General features: G+C 42.3%; 2 long non-coding RNA genes across 2 annotated transcripts in view; one reads left to right on the top strand and one right to left on the bottom strand.

Annotated features, from left to right (window-relative positions):
- Window positions 1-3,920: 3,920 nt before the first annotated feature.
- On the bottom strand, window positions 3,921-12,382 carry LOC139551814 (uncharacterized). Its single transcript, XR_011670326.1, has 2 exons — window positions 12,145-12,382; window positions 3,921-4,535 (listed from the first exon to the last, which is right to left on the bottom strand). It is a non-coding gene; the product is annotated as an uncharacterized lncRNA (long non-coding RNA).
- LOC139551815 (uncharacterized) overlaps window positions 10,218-17,764 on the top strand; it is a 31,608-nt gene continuing 24,061 nt past the window's right edge. The window contains exons 1-3 of the long non-coding RNA XR_011670327.1: window positions 10,218-10,832; window positions 11,559-11,700; window positions 11,836-11,906. This is a non-coding gene — a long non-coding RNA (uncharacterized lncRNA). The remainder of the gene's footprint in view (window positions 10,833-11,558; window positions 11,701-11,835; window positions 11,907-17,764) is intronic.

Raw genomic sequence — 17,764 nt, 5'->3', positions numbered from 1 at the left:
GTGGAGCGTAGTCTACCACCTAATAACATCTCAACAGGTCCAGTGTGGAGCGTAGTCTACCACCTAATAATAACTCAACAGGTCCAGTGTGGAGCGTAGTCTACCACCTAATAACATCTCAACAGATCCAGTGTGGAGCGTAGTCTACCATCTAATAACATCTCAACAGGTCCAGTGTGGAGCGTAGTCTACAACCTAATAACATCTCAACAGGTCCAGTGTGGAGCGTAGTCTACCACCTAATAACATCTCAACAGGTCCAGTGTGGAGCATAGTCCACAACCTAGCATTTCAGCAGGTCCACTGTGGAGCGAAGTCTACAACCTAATAACATCTCAACAGGTCCAGTGTGGAGCGTAGTCTACCACCTAATAACATCTCAACAGGTCCAGTGTGAAGCGTAGACTACCACCTAATAACATCTCAACAGGTCCAGTGTGGAGCGTAGTCTACCACCTAATAACATCTCAACAGGTCCAGTGTGGCGCGTAGTCTACCACCTAATAACATCTCAACAGATCCAGTGTGGAGCGTAGTCTACCACCTAATAACATCTCAACAGGTCCAGTGTGGAGCGTAGTCTACCACCTAATAACATCTCAACAGATCCAGTGTGGAGCGTAGTCTACCACCTAATAACATCTCAACAGGTCCAGTGTGGAGCGTAGTCTACCACCTAATAATAACTCAACAGGTCCAGTGTGGAGCGTAGTCTACCATCTAATAATAACTCAACAGGTCCAGTGTGGAGCGTAGTCTACCACCTAATAATAACTCAACAGGTCCAGTGTGAAGCGTAGTCATTCAATGGCTATTCTCGGGAGACACCATCTGTGGAACTGCCTTCATTTCATTGAAAAGAGACAGTAAAGGTTTATGACCTGTACATATGGTAAATTTCCTGCCATATATGTATTTGTGGAACCTTTTCTATCTACAAACAGCCCTCTTACAAGAATGATGCCAAAACACTGTCCTGAAGGGATAGGGAGAAGAGATAGAGCGGGAGAAGGAGAAGTGTTACAGGAATCAAACAGGACAAGAGCAAGATCAAATATAAACATTTGGAATAATGGAATATTGAAGGTGGGAAAGCGGGAGTGAAAATAACTCTCCCAGTGTTTTGAGACTGTCTCTCCGTTCTGTGTTTTAGCTAGAGCAGTCAGCGATGGATGGGTGGATACCATACACAACTTTGTCCGGCCCTGTAAACTACCACAAAGGAATCTTACAAGAGGGCTGATTCTGGAATGGATTAGATAATAAACCAGGAAAATGAGTGCTCAAAGTGGGAAGGGCTGCGAAGGCTGGAGGGTATCATAGCAAAATTAAGACAACATATTCGAACCAGAGGTCATAGGGCCAAAAGCTGGCATTGGTGCTGAGGTGACCCTGCTGTGTGTATAAGCGAAGGCCAATGTGGAGCTCGTGAGCGCATCAGAGATTCGAACTTGCAACCTTTCGGTTACTAACCGCTAGGCTACCTGTCGCCCCTGCCTTCTAGTTGATGTAGCTGCTATTAACAAGGAGCTAGACTGATCTCGGATCTCTGATTCAGAAATCACTGTGCAATAAAGTGTTGTTAAGGTTGATTATTACCTCTGTGGGTTTAGAGCTTGAGGTAGTCACCTCATACAAGTACTTGGGAGTATGGCTAGATGGTACACTGTCCTTCTCTCAGCAGGCTAAAGTTGGTTTCCTCTATCGTAATCGCTCCTTTTTCACCCCAGCTGCCAAACGAACCCTGATTCAGATGACCATCCTACCCATGCTAGATTATGGAGACGTAATTTATAGATCAGCAGTTAAGGGTGCTCTCGAGCGGCTAGATGTTCTTTACCATTCGGCCATCAGATTTGCCACCAATGCTCCTTATAGGACACATCACTGCACTCTATGCTCCGCTGTAAACTGGTCATCTCTGTATACTCGTCACAAGACCCACTGGTTGATGCTTATTTATAAAACCCTCTTAGGCCTCACTCCTCCCTTTCTGAGATATCTACTGCAGCCCTCATTCTCCACATTCAACACCCGTTGTGCCAGTCACATTCTGTTAAAGGTCCCCAGAGCACACACATCCACGGTTCGCTTGTCTTTTCAGTTCGCTGCAGCTAGAGACTGGAACGAGCTGCAACAAACACTCAAACTGGACAGTTTTGTCTCAATCTCTTCATTCAAAGACTCAATCATGGACACTCTTACTGACAGTTGTGGCTGCTTTGCATTATGTATTGTTGTCTCTACCTTCTTGCCCTTTGTGCTGTTGTCTGTGCCCAATAATGTTTGTACCATGTTTTGTGCTGCTACCATGTTGTTATATTATGTTGCTACCATGCTGTGTTGTTGTCTTAGGTCTCTCTTTATGAACTGTTGTGTTGTCTCTTGTTGTGATGTGTGTTTTGTCCTATATTTATATTTAATTTATTTTTAATCCCAGCCACTGTCCCAGCAGGAGGCCTTTTGCCTTTTGGTAGGCCGTCATTGTAAATAAGAATTTGTTGCCTAGTTAAATAAAGGTTAAATAAATAATATTTAAAAAAATATTCACTATATAATTATTAATATACACCTACTGTATGACAGCTAGCAAATTAATTAGCTCACTAACATTAGCCTGCCTAGCTGGAACTTCTGAAGAAGGAAAATGTTTTATTTCTACAATTTCCAAAAGATAACCAAACAAAAACATATTTACTTTTTACGACACGTGTTTGTGCCGTCATGTGCATTAGTAGCACAATTTGTAACTTATTTGCATTCGTTTTTACCTACACTTGTATGTTGACTTCTCCATTGATGTTGTTTTTAAGTTTTGGAGGAATTTTCTTAGTGGATGTACAATCGTCGCAATTTTAATTATGGGGAGGTTCAGGCCCCTGAGTGAACATAATTGTACACTCGCAAACTCGACTAAAAACGAGGGCTGAGGGGCTTACGTTGCAAATTTCCTTTGCTTGGCTAATCAAGATTTTACATTTTTAATTGTAATCTTTATTTAACTTTTATTTAACTAGGCTGATGGGGATGGGTATTGGTGATGGCGATGGGGATTCCCCCAAGGGAATAAGGAAAGGGTTAAGTGGACGAGGGTGTGTTTTTTTACGAGTTTGAACCGCAGCCAGGTTTTCAATTTACTCTTGAACATTGTAATAGTAGCATGCTCAAGGTGCAATTTCGAAATTGGGTAGTGAATGAGTTGTTTTCCTCTTGTCATGTTAGTCATTGCAAACCTTAGAGAGATACAGTATGTATAACCAATCAACTTGCCCATATTTAATTAGCTAGCTTTTGTAGCCCATTGATTTTGTTGTCATTTTTGAGTCAATCAGTTAACCATGAACACATATAAGACATGGCAAAATGTGTAGGAACAGGAAATAAGCTTTAAAATGCCAACAAGAGTGGTGTGAAAAGTTTGTGTCATGGACAGTGTTTGTGACGAAATGGGGGCATGAGGGAAAAAGTTTGTGAAGCACTAATATATACTTTGTAGTCATGAGTAAACATGCAGAGTTTGTATCTATATACTTTTCATAATACATACAGACTAGATGCATGGGGTTAGTTATATAGTTAATGTAACACAATTATTTATTTTAGTCATATACTAGCAGTAACCATTTAAAAGTGAACATATTAAGTATTTATTTTAATAGTAACTGACTCTGTTTATGTGGATTTATTAAGATTAATATCTCATATTACTATATTGTATTAATGTTATTTATTAATTGTATCCTCATCTCTCACACACGTTTCTGTAGGGAGGGCCAAGTGTCCTCTAATGTGGTAGCTCAGGTTGACCACTGGAGGCTGACAATTGTGTTGTGAAGGAGACAAGGCTTCTGTGACCTATACCTTTGTGAGGGTCTGTGTGTGTGTGTGTGTGTGTGTGCATAAAAAAGAACAGTCACCAATAGAGTTGATAATATATTGTAAATACAGTCCACTGATTAACTACAATACATATGTTTTCATTAAGTTTAAAAGAAACCAAACACATCTGTGACCCTGAAGCCTTGTCTGTAGACTATAAGAGAACTAAATTAATACATCTCCAAAGAAGTGGAACTCTGGGCTCTGAGTGGTGGTGTGTCACTTGCTGAAGTCCCATTCAAACTTGGAACCAAACAGAGAAATGGATGTTTTCTTCCCGATAGAGAATCCTGTACCCAGAAATTGTGCCTCGATCCCATCCTTGCCAACTCCAAAGCCTGTATCAGCTGCCAGACGCATTGTGGCTGTCGCCTTCCCGTGGGACACAGAGGCACCTATGAGCTCAGCTGTGGCCATGGCTTTAACTCCTTCGTTAGTTATCCCAGCAGCAACACCGGCGTTGGGCAACCTGCCCTCCACCATCAACTCACCACCAAGGTCTAATTGAGCCTTCCCCAGTTTGTAGTCAAGGTGCCCACTAACTCCGTTTTCCTTCGATGCCATACCACCAACACCCATATACATCGTCTCAATCGATGCCTTTACAGGTATACTTGTTTCCTCGCTCCTTTTCATCTCTTCAATGGCAGTGATGACTAGAAAACACACGAGAGAGAGAGAGAGAGAGAGAGAGAGAGAGAGAGAGAGAGAGAGAGAGAGAGAGAGAGAGAGAGAGAGAGAGAGAGAGAGAGAGAGAGAGAGAGAGAGAGAGAGAGAGAGAGAGAGATAACAACAACAAAATTAACAACAACAAAATTAATAGAATTATATTATGGATAAAAGAATGGACAGTCTATGAGATCAACATTGTTTGTTAATAATGAAAGTGCTGTTGCTGTGAAGTGGAAACGTCTAGGAGCAACGACGGCTCAGCCACGAAGGCCACTTCGCCTACCACTGAAGAAAGTAAAAATCGTCTGTCCTTGGTTGCAACACTCACTACCTTTTCCAAACTGCCTCTGGAAGCGCCATCATGCTTCCAGAGGCAGCTTCATGAAATGGGTTTCCATGGCCGAGCAGCCGCACACAAGCCTAAGATCACCATGCGCAATGCCAAGCGCCGGCTGGAGTGGTGTAAAGCTCGCCGCCATTGGACTCTGGATTAGTGGAAACGCATTCTCTGTAGTGATGAATCACGCTTCACCATCTAACAGTCCGACGGACGAATCTGGGTTTGCCAGGAGAACGTTACCTTCCTGAATGCATAGTGCCAACTGTAAAGTTTGGTGGAGGAGGAATAATGGTCTGAGGTTGTTTTTCATGGTTCTGGCTAGGCGCCACATCAAACACCTTTGGGATGAATTTGAACGCTGACTGTGAGCCAGGCCTAATCGCCCAACATCAGTGCCTGACCTCACTAATGCGCTTGTGGCTGAATGGAAACAAGTCCCTGCAGCAAAGTTCCAACATCTAGTGGAAAGTCTTCCCAGAAGAGTGGAGGCTGTTGTAGCAGCAAAGGGGGGACCAACTCCATAATAATGCCCATGATTTTGGAATAAGATATTCGACAAGCAGGTGTCCAAATACTTTTGGTCATGTAGTGTATGTGTCGCGATAGGTAAGGATGCGATAGGTAAGGAGAAGGAGGCGGTCAAAGGGGGATGAGTGGAACCGGTGTGAAATGGCTAGCTAGTTAGCGGTGCGCGCTAGTAGCATTTCCCTTGCTCTGCATGGACTGCAGCTTTTGTTAGGGATATGTAACGGTGCTTTGTGGGAGGCAGTTGTTGATGTGTTCAGAGGGTCCCTGGTTTAATCCCAAGTTGGGAAGTGGAAAGGGATGGAAACAATACTGTTACACACACAGGTACTCAAATCTCCATGTGGCTGTATCTATAAGTATACAGATACAGACATAAATTAACATGCATATGTACAAATACAATAGCACTCAGACATACAGTATGTTGATGCTCTGTCTCAAGGCTCATCTATCCACTGACGTAAGGAATATCTATGGGTGATTTAAAAATACAAATAATCTTACCTCCTCCATCCTCCATCCTCGATTCCTTTTGAAAAAGGTCAAAGGTAATCAAGGAGAGGCGACGAGGGAACGTGAACGAAATTGTGCTTGTATGTAATGAGAATAATTCCCCACTCGCGAGTCACCATGCAAATGATGTTTACAAGGATTGAATCCCAAAATAAATGTAAAGTAGTACAAATAAATTAGGCTAGTTGTGCTAGACATTTTATAGATGAAAGTAGAATATTTTACAACAAAACAGCTGATTCAAAGGTGATGTGGCGGATCTCAAAATTCTTCCACGGAGGACAAAGGTAGGATACTCTTGTGCTTCCATGGCGGGAGGAGGCTATTGAGGAGATGAGGACACTCCTCCATTCGCTTACTAACAAATTGACCCTCTCCTTGACCACTCAACCACTTTTAAGTTTCCCGGTCACGAAGGAAAGGAGGACGGAGGAGTCGAGGAAAGAACATACTTTTTCCCAATTAAGAATCTCCCATTGTTATTTTTGTTAGTGATCAGAAGGGTGGGAGCATTTACAGTGCCTTCAGACAGTATTCACACCCCTAGACTTTTTCCACATTTTGTTGTGTTACAGCTTGAATTTTAAATGAATAAAATGTAGATTTTGTGTCACTGGCCTACACATAATAAAACATAATGTAAAAGTGGAATTATTATTATTATTTTTACAACTTAATTAAAAATGAAAAGCTAAAATGTATTGAGTCAATAAGTATTCAACCCCTTTGTTATGGCAAGCCTAAATAAGTTCAGGAGTAAAGATGTGCTTAACAAGTCACAAGACTCATGTTTAAACATGATTTTTGAATGTCTACCTCATCTCTGTACCCCACACATAAAATGATCTGTTAGGTCCCTTAGTCGAGAAGTAAATTTCAAACACCAATTCAACTACAAAGACCAGGGAGGTTTTCTAATACCTCGCAAAGATGGGCACATATTGGTAGATGAGTAAAAATAAAAAAGCAGCCATTGAATATTCCTTTGAGCATGGTGAAGTTATTAATTACACTTTGGATGGTGTATCAATACACCCAGTCACTACTAAGATGCATGCGTCCTTCCTAACTCAGTTGCCGGAGAGGAAATAAACCGCTCAGCGATTTTACTATGAGGCCAATGGAGGACTTTTAAACAGTTACAGAGTTTAATAGCTGTGATAGAAAAGTGAGGATGGATCAACAACATTGTAGGTACTTCACAATTTTAACCTAAATGACAAAGTGAAAAGAAGGAAGAATGTATGCACACATGGGTATGAATACGTGTGTAAATCAGATATTTCTGTATTTAATTTAATATGCAAAATATTCAAATGGAATTTTCACTTTGTCGTTATGGGATATTGTGTGTAGTGGTGGCTATTTAGCAACCTGATGGTCTGAGCGTAGAAACAATTGGCCAGTCTTTCAGTTTTTGCCATGATGCTCCTGTACTGCCCGCGTCTGAGTGATTGAAGTGAGGAAAACAGGGCATGGCCTGGGTCCCTGAGGATCTTCTTTGCCTTCCTGCAACACCTGGTGTTGTAGGTGTCCTGTAGGGCAGGCAGCGTGCACCCTATGGTGCGTTCGTATTACTCTCTGAAGAGCCTTGCTGTCCGTGGTGGGGGAGTTGCTGTACCAGCTCTGATGCAGCCCGACAGTATGCTCTCGATGTTGCTCCTGTAGAACACTGTAAGGTCCCTCGTGGACAGGTCGAATTTCTTCAGCATCCTGAGGTTGAAGAGTCGCTGTTGTGCCTTCACTACGTTGTCCATGTGGCTAGACCATTTCAGCTTCTCTGAGATGTGTACGCAGTTGAATTTCAAGTTATTAACCATCTCCATTGACGAGGATGGGGGTGTGTCCAGCCTGGTTCCTCCTGAAGTCCACAATCAGCTCCTTTGTTTTGCTAACGTTGAGGGAGAGGTTGTTTACCTGGCACTACGCCGTCAGAGTGCGTACCTCGTCCCTGTAGGCTGTCTCGTCGTTGTTGGTGATCAGGTCTACTACTGTTGTGTCGTCAGCGAAGATTATGATTATGTTAGAACCGTGTGAGGCCACGCAGTCGTGGGTTTACAGAGATACAGGAGGGGACTGAGAACGGACCCTTGTGGGGCCCCCGTGTTCAGGATCAGTGTCGCGGAGGTAATGCTGCCTACTTTCACCACCTGGGGGCGGCCCGTTGTAAAGATTAGGACCCAGCTGCATCGGGAGTTCAGACCCAGGGCTGTATAATTGTAATGAGCCCATAGGGCACTATTAATGGAGGCTCCTAAGAGGAGGAAGGGGAGGACCATCCTCCTCAGTAAATTTCATAAAAATAGTGAGACATTAAAAAAGCTATCCTTTTTAGATAAAACTATACTAAATATATTCATGTCACAAAATAATTTATTAAAACACAGTGTGTGCAATGAAGTTCTACAGCAGCCTCAGCAGCACTCCGTAGGGTATCACCATGGTGTACCCGGAGGACAGATAGCTTCTGTCCTCCTCTGGGTATATTGACTTCAATTCAAAACCTAGGAGGCTCATGGTTCTCACCCCCTTCCATAGACTTACACAGTAATTATGACAACTTCCGGAGGATGTCCTCCAACCTATCAGAGCTCTTGTACCATGAACTGACAGGTTGTCCACCCAATCAAAGAATCAGAGAAATAATGCTACAGCTAGCTAGCACTGCATAACATGTGGTAGTTGGCTCAGAGAGAGAAAGACAATAGTTGAACAGTTTTAAGGAAAAGCAAGAGAGGGAGAATGAGAGAGCTAGCTATGTATTTCTTATTATTTTTTTCCACTTTCACTTTTACTTACTTAGCTAGTGACAAATCAAACACCGAGCTCAAACAGAGAGGGTGTTTGAGCTGGAACTCTTCCAATTCAAGGTATGCTTTTGGCTTTATTAATTTATTGCCATCGAGGCCTGCCAGTGTAACTGCTAAACTGCTTTCCCTGACCAAGACGCTTCTCCCCCGATTGTTCAGTTTGGCCGGGCGGCCAGCTCTAGGAAGAGTTTTGGTGGTCCCAAACTTCTTCCATTTAAGAATGATGGAGGCCACTGTGTTTTTGGGGTCTTCAATGCTGCAGAAATATTTTGGTACCCATCCCAAGATCTGTTTCTCGACACAATCCTGTCTCGGAACTCTCTGGACAATTCTTTCCACCTCATTGCTTTGTTTTTGCTCTGACCTGCACTGTCAACGGTGGGACCTTATATAGACAGGTGTGTGCCTTCCCAAATCATGTCCAATCAATTGAATTTACCACAGGTGGACTCCAATCAAGTTCTAGAAACATCTCAAGGATGGTCAATGGAAACAGGATGCACCTGAGCTCAATTTCGAGTCTCATCGCAAAGGGTCTGAATACTCATGTAAATAAAGTATTTCTGTTTTTATTTGTAATACATTTGAAAAATAATCTAAAAACCTGTTTTTGCTGTGTTATTATGGGGTATTGTGTGTAGATTGACGAAGAACATGTTTTATTTAAATCCATTTTAGAATAAGCTGTAACGTAACAAAGTCTGGAAAAAGTCAAAGAGTGTGAATACTTTCCGAATGCACTATATGTACCAAGAGCTGTTTGTATGTGTCTGGTATGAAAGTGTTTGACTGTGATCAGAGGTGTATTCATTGCACCGATTCTGTTGAAAAACATTTCTTAAACGGAACAATATGTGGATTAACATACCTGAATTTGTCCAATAGAAACTCTCGTTTGCAACAGTTGATTACTGATTGCACTCTAGATCAGCTACAGTAGATGCAGGCAAGAGTGTGCAAGGCGGTATTGAATGTATCACGGTCTGTCACCTTGATTACTCAAAATTCTCTCAACTTGGTTGTAGCAACCTCACGATGGGTACAGGAAAAATTTGAGTATCATGTAGTAGCCTAAACCTATCGACACTACATTGAGCTGGGTAAATGAAATATGAATGACAGTCATACAATATGTTTTAATATAAATAAGGCCATGTTCATAAAACATATATATCATCCTCCCTCATCTTAAACAGTACCGACAGCAACTGGGCACTATGGTATTGAAGGCAGAGCTGTAGTCGATGAACAGCATCCTCACATATGCATTATTTTTGTTCAGGTGGGTAAGGGCAGTGTGCAGTGCAATGGCTATTGCATTGTCTGTGGATCTGTCAGGGCCATTGGTGGACTTAGGTACAGGCGACATGGGCAGCCGCCCGGGGCGCCAGCCCAAAAAAAAAAAAAAATAATAAAAAAAAAAATATTTGGAATGGTGACATTTGCGCGATCGGTTTTCTATCGCTCATTTGCACATCACGTCAATGATATCATGTCACCGTGTGGGACTGTGGGTCAATTAACCTTGTCGGAGTGGGTGCCCTGATTCTAGTTTGTGAGCTAGGCAGGCTACTGCCTGGGAAGGTCTCCCACTCAGAAGTACGAGATGGGGAGGGGGGCGGGTGTAGGTTGACCTCTGGTCTCCCCACTGGAAGCCCGAGGTAGGGGGAGCGGGAGAATCTATCAAATAGCGCACCTCTAACTTTGTAGAGTACTAATGCAATTAGTCAAATCAGTCACACTACAAAATGCTACCAAATAAACCACAATTCATTCATAATACTGTGAATATATAGTTTCACAGACATATTGTTGAATTGTTTTCTGGTTTGTGCGAAATCGTTAAGAATAATATAAAATCAGTTTGCACACCACCAAGGTGAATTGGTTTAGTCTTGACTCTTGGTTGACAGTGTTGGGGGATGGGTAATGTAGTCTTGACTCTTGGTTGACAGTGTTGGGGGATGGGTAATGTATTGATACTCGAGTGCCAAATCAACACAAATGGATAAGAAAAGGTCTAAGCAATCAGGTGTACAGTTTAGGAATAAGAGGAAAGAAGAAGAGGAGAAACACGGAAAAAGATAAAGGTATGCAGCTATGTAATCTCTTCATGAGTATAATATTATGCATGTAATAAAATAGGCTAGTATAACACGTATGTTTGTTAGCCTTTGTTGCTTGTTATGCTATTACACATAGGGCAACAATATTCCGTTTTCTGTCCAACTAGCTTATATAACATTAGATAGAATTTCACAGTTTCATCATGATAATGTTTGTAGCCTGCAGCAAATCAATTACAACCTAACTAGCACATTATTGATTTAGTTAACTTTCATTGAGGTGACATCATAAAGGTTTTCTGTGATTGTATTGACTAGGTCCTGAACTCATTAAGGGGAATTTCCAATGCTGTAGGCTAACTTAGAAGATGTCTATATTATGCTGATATTTTGTATCTTTTGTGATATATAGTCTTTTGGGGTGAATAAAAATTACAGTTAGTGCAGAATGGTGCTTTTTTTAGCTGGCGGGTGGTGATATAGGGTTGAGTGTGTCGGTGAGGGCGGTGGTGATATGGTATTTGACTAGCCTCTCAAAGCACTTCATGAGGACGGAAGTGAGTGCTACTGGTCGGTAGTCATTCAGTTCAGTTAATAGTTCATTTTGTTTCGGTATATTAATTTGAAAGTGGCAAATATTGCGTTAATTCGATCACAATTCCCACAGTAGAGCAAAACATTGCTAGAATTAACTAAAGGGGAAAACTGTAGAAAGTTGAGTGAAGTTCAATCTTGTGCTTCTCTGCACAGGCTCATATTTCTTCTGCAGAGCAGTCCGAGGGAGCTGTGGGCGCGCAGCTTGGAGGGAACATTGCTTATAAGCATATCTTGTCAGCTAAATGAACAAGACTACAGCATTGGACATGGAGCATAGACAGATAACTAACATACAGTAGGCCAACTCATTCTGTTCTTCTGAAATACATTTTATTCACATCATAACGTTTATTTAGACTTGACTAAAATAAATAATGAATGTCTTGTGATGGTGTATATTAAATTAATGTATTCTACTTTTTAAATGTAGATGTTCCTAACGCGCACATCATCGGCTGTATGCATAGAGACCTGGAGATGCTAAATGCGTTTACGTTAAAGGTAAATTACCGAGAGACCGGCAGCCTTTCGCATGACAATAACCGGCTGTCAAAATGAAATGACTACCACAGCCCTAGATGCAACTCAATATTAGGAAGGTGTTCCTTCCTTTATACTCAGTGTACACACAGTCATTATTTTCTTTTGTTCACAACCCCAAGCTCACAAAACCTTCTCCACATAGTCTGTGTGTGGTGACACTAAAAGTTTGTTCAGAGTAGTTTCGTTTGATAATTACCTTTCTGCTCAGTCTGCAGGTGTTCTCAGAATTGGAATCTTGAAGTGGATGTGATGTCCTGCTGTTGCTGCTCAAATATTTATAGTTAAAATTCTCTCTCATTATTAGCCCATGAAGTCGAACCAACCAATTAGAGTACATGGTTTTATCAGAGGAGGGGACAGGAAATGGATAGGCTGGGTACTAGACGGTTTAGCTAACATACCTCTACTTGTACAGTATAAACAGGAAAAGGAAACAAAAAGAAGTGGGCCCCAAACCTCCCATCCTCCAAACCCACCTAACCAACATGTCTCCATCCCTAATGTATCAACACACTTGTAGTCTGTGTCTTAGACAAATATGTTGACTTTGACTCTTACCACAACTCAGTGAAACACAGCAGTTATTTCTAAGTTGAAAGTGAAAGTCTGGGAGCATCAGACTCTCTTGGGGTCTTTGACCAAGTATTTATTTGTTTTGTCATTGTTTTGTATGGGGGGAAGTTACAGGTACATTACCCATTTATACGTTTTTATAAGACCTGTACCTGTAGGCTGCCAATCAAAATAAAAACATCAGAAATACATAGAGTTTAAACAATAATACATTCAGTATTGAAATATTGTAAATGACTGTTTTATAGTAGTGTTAGGTTTAAGCTCTTTGTGTATGTACAGTCGTGTTAGTTATTTCTAAGTTGAAAGTGAAAGTGTGGGAGCATCAGACTCTCTTGGGGTCTTTTTTTTAAACAAGTATTTATTTGCCACAGGGGCTGTCCCCCCCATCCCCTGTGGCAATTTCACCTATGACTCAGTATTGAACTTTGAACTCACTGTTACAATAACTCAGTCAAATCCAGCAGTGATTTCTAAGAAGTGGAAAGTGAAAGTGTGAGAGCAGCACCAGACTCTCGTGTGTGTGGACATGTTTAACTTGTGGGGACCAAACATACTTTGACACAATAAGGGTTTCTCGTGTGAAAAATAGCTTAAAGTCTGGGTAGAATCCTCTCCCCTGTAACTATTCCCAAGGTCGTTGTTGTAAATGAGAATGTGTTCTCAGTCAACTTACCTGGTACCAGAAGGGTTAAATAAAAATAAATAAATGTCTGCAAGAACATAATGGGAGGGTAGGCCTTTCGACCTTTTACTGAAACAGTTTTGTTGGTCTTTTGTAGGCTTCAAATTATGAGTAATGGCTGGCCGTCTGGGTTCGAGGGGGCCGGGATGGCCTTCTGGGGGGCCGGGATGGCCGTCTGGATTTAGGGTTCCGGGTGTATGAGCTGTAGGGTGCGAGGGCGAAGGCCACTGTACAGGGAGTGTTCAGGGGGCATGACACGCTGGTCATTGTAGAGGGAAAGCTCTGGGGGTTTGGTCCAATGACCAGTGGAAGTAGAGGGGGAACACTCTGGAGGGGTGGCACGTTGGGTTCATGACTAGGTGTCTGGTATCCATCCCATCTTGGCTGGGGATGGGAGTAGCTGGCTGGCTACTCAGGGTAGGCATAGGGAGCCTGGTAATGCTGAGCTGGTTGTTGGACTTGGGACTGGTAATGCTGAGCTGGGGTCAGGTAAGGTTGGGCTGGTAGCTAAGCTGGGGCCTGGGCTAGGGCTTGGCATGGCTGGGTCGGGGGCTGATGGGGCTGAACTGGGGCGTGGGCTGGAGCCTGGTATAGCTGGGCCATGTGCTGCTAGAACTGAGCAGGGGGCTGGAGCCTGGTATGGCTGGAAGCTGGTAGAGCTGAGCCGGGGTAGGGCTGACCTGGAGACTGGGTTCTAGAATACCATTGAAGAAGTGGGTCTGTCCGGCATACTGTATGTAGGCTTGACTTTGTGACCTTTACTGCAGCCCCTGGGTCAGATCAGGTGGTAAGGTGGCGAGGTAGCGGATGAAGAGTGGAGCCTGTAGGCCGCTGGGCTGGGATCCATGGGACTAGGGTATAGTGCTATTTAATCCGGAGGACTGGTTTGATCTACCCCCACTCGGGGTGCAAACGGGTCTCTGGAGGGTTATGTGATATATCCGGGGGCGCTGAGGTACCGGAACACATTGAGAAAAAAAGTATTAATTCAAAGCATTTTAGACGTCACTGCAGTATGCCACATACTTGAGCATAGCTGCGGACCTTACACAAATCCAATTTTTTAATAGCCTAATTTTCTAGACATCAATGTACAGTGACATTTAAATAACACTGCAGAACACCCGCCATATGCACAAATACTCAGCTGTGGGGCTTACAAGACCCGAATTTCATATCATTTTCAAGACATCAATGTAGCAGTAGAACAAATATCTGTCTATATGATAATATGAAGAAAAAAATGTCCTACCTTCGTTTTCAAAACCTCCCACAATGACAAGTCCATTTAACTCCTAAGAGTCAACTTGCTCAAGGCCATAAGTGGGCATGTGGCTGTGATGTTTAGCCTCCTTCTAAGGCTGTTCTGAAGACTCTGGCTGTAGTGTCTATTTTACATTTTTATTTTGAGTGTTAACCTGGGTATCCTCTTTAGCCTTGTCTACAAGGCTTGCTGCCACCAAATACGCCTTGGTTCAGACATGTTAAAAACCTGTTTTCTGAGGGCTCTTTGTTGTTGTTTTTTTTTTTTTTTTAGATCTGATGCATAGGATGTTAATTCACTGTACATTCCACCCACTCTTTTGCTAGTTTAATCGCTCCAGTCATTTCTAGACCAAAGCTCCCAAACTTTTTGCATGTTGTACAGCCCAACTTCGAATTCTACGCTTGCTTGTTCTTGAACTGCAACTTGCACCTGCTCTGAGCACTTTGTCGGTGGATGCACTGCCTACCTACCTCCCAGCTCCTGTCTCCCTCACCTGCTGAGTCTGACTAGCTAGGAGGCCTATTAGCTAGTGTAGGTGCCGGTGGTGATGCTGAACTGGTGGGATTAGCATCGCCTTCAGGAACAGTTTCCCCCTCATTCCTCTCCTCCGGCACTGACAGTTCTCTGGCTCGTTCTGGGTTCGATTCACCATCTTTCTCTGGATTTTTGGATTTCACAAATGTCAAACTTGATTCTCTTTTCTTATAAACTTTTTATTTCGTTTCACCACGATTCAAATTCAGTAGGGAGATGACAGGACTAGGCTACATGACGTGATTGCGTAGGGACCTCCTCACTAACTGACCACCAGTACCATGACCTGTGTCAAGATCAGTTACTTACCCCACTGGCCCTCCCCATAACCTCAATGTACAAAGAGAAGGTCTGGAATCAGTGTGGCAGGATAGGATGATTACATAGAAGGATCACAAGGCTTTTACATGATGGTCTTTCTGGGGGCGGGAGAAATAACGAGGAGGCAATTTGATTTAATGCTGATCGCTTTTGATTGAATGTTACAGTGCGAACAGTGAAATAATCAATGAATCATGCCGCGAGAGGTTCAGGATATAGAACAAAAAAAGTCAAATCTGAGAGGCAGAATCCGGCTCAAATTAAGCACTGCTTTTGACCTTTTATTGAAAAAGGCTTGTTGGTCTTTTGTAGGCTTCAAATTATGAGAAATGCTTTGGAAGATGGAGTACTTATTTTTCGAGTCTTGTGTTAAAACGTGGGCCAGATCTTTGACGTGTTTGGCTTGGGAACTCATGTGACGTTCAGCACACTGCAATGCAGCATTTGGACAAGGAACTTTAATCAAGATTCTGTTGTAGGCCGCAGCACACATGAATCACTCGGTTGCGATTTTGGCATGTAAAACTTGGTGGAGCAAACTCAACATTTTGTTTGATGCATGCCAGCAAAGCCACTACACAGCACATCACTAAACAATACATTAATTGCACTATAACGGTGACAACCGTTTGCCCACAAACTAAATACATCTGTCCTGACAGCGGAGCTTTCATTTCAGCACAACGGAGTGATTCCTTACCAAAATTAAACCTGGCTATCAGCGGTGCCTCATCTGACAGCGAAACAGTTCATTCAGCCTCATTTACTGACATTTTAAAGCCATAGCTGTTATGGCTGACTTGCTTAAACAAATGTGGTTTCTACTGATTCCTTGTGGATTTGTGTAAGTCGATAAGAACCTCATTGTCCTTCAATAAAAACGAACGGCAACATGAGTTTTGAACTATACACAAACATTACATTTATGTTCAGTAAATTCATAATGTTCTTATATCATTAACACTTAGCTCTCAGTAGAAGCAAGAGCAAGTAAACAAGCTGCAAAATGGACACCTACCGAAATACAGATAGATTCAGAGAGAGAGAGAGAGACACGCTTAGCCTACCATTTGAAGTATTTTATTAGGCCTATGTGATTTAAAAAGGAAGGAAAATACAATACGAGGATCCACTTCCGTAGACAATATACAGATGCACAGACACTGCATTGCACAAACAAAACAACTCTCGCAATATCAACTGGAATTGCATGGGTCTATTACTGAACTCTTTGTTGAAAACAAATACTTTAATGAGAAGAGACTGTCACTGGCAAACATGGTAACAGACTCAACAACATTATATAGTATCCCCTCCTCGTGAAGAAAAGCACGAGCTAATTTATGCAGCAGCATACAAGACATGTTTGGACTCACCGTTGTTGTGCTCACTTGCACAGGAAGGTGGAGCAGCAGTCCTTCTCGTGGGCAAATTTAGTCATCACTGGGAACTGGGAACTCTGAAAAAAACAAGGTTGAATCATGACATCAGTGATCTTTTGGTCGGAGCTCTAGAAAGAGGCCCGAGTTCCCGGCTTGGAATTTCCCCATTTATTTCAGAGTTCCCAGTTGTCTTGAACTCAATGAAGTCTGAGATTCAGTTCCAAGTGTCCAGTTGTTTTGAACGCGGCAGAAGTCATAATGGATTGACAACATGGCCAATGTATTCCACCTTTTCTGAAACATGGTGTTGCGAGTGAATGTTTATCCTTTTAAGAATGGAAAAGAGACCATTTCAGACAGATGTTTTAAATCCTTGAACCCAGACTTGGACCATTTACACCCTCTCCACAGAATATCAGGCAGGGCAAGCAAAATAGTGATTGCTTTGCAACGCCTGCAGTTAGCAACTGATTCCTTCTAAACCACTCATTCTTGTATTTGCGATTTCCGACTTGTTGTGTAATGTTTATGTCCAATGGCCGATGATTACCGATACCTTTTATCTATAATTAATCTTCATATGACAAGGATTAAAGAAGATTTGCCAGTAGACTGTCGATGTGATTCATGATGATGACTGCTTGTCTAGCGTGGTAGCTATGATTTTGAAAGTAACATGATCAACCCAATCAAAGCTACGGTAGATATAATGTGATTTGACGTAATTTTATCTGTAGCTAATTACCTCGTGCTTTCTTGGATGGGCACTTCTAATGTAAATATATGGCAGCACCCTGTAGATTCTGCTGTGAAGTATTGTCCCCGTGAGTGACAGAGCACTGAGCCAATCACGGCACAACTAGAGAAGATTACCAACACCTATATTCCTCTGGCTGACCCTCCACCACAGAAAGGACTGAGCTACGCTGAAACACCTGCATTTTGGAGCTGCCTTACTCAAGAAAGAGACCATGTTTGTATGCGGCTTTATTAACTTAATATAATTTTATTTACATTGTTTGCAAACTGATATGTGACATGAATTAATGCCAAA

This window comes from Salvelinus alpinus, chromosome 24, assembly GCF_045679555.1.
Source record: "Salvelinus alpinus chromosome 24, SLU_Salpinus.1, whole genome shotgun sequence".
In the NCBI taxonomy this organism is placed as follows: Eukaryota; Metazoa; Chordata; class Actinopteri; order Salmoniformes; family Salmonidae; genus Salvelinus; species Salvelinus alpinus.
Note: the sequence above shows the minus strand (reverse complement) of the source record. Positions and strands in the feature narration are given on the sequence as shown.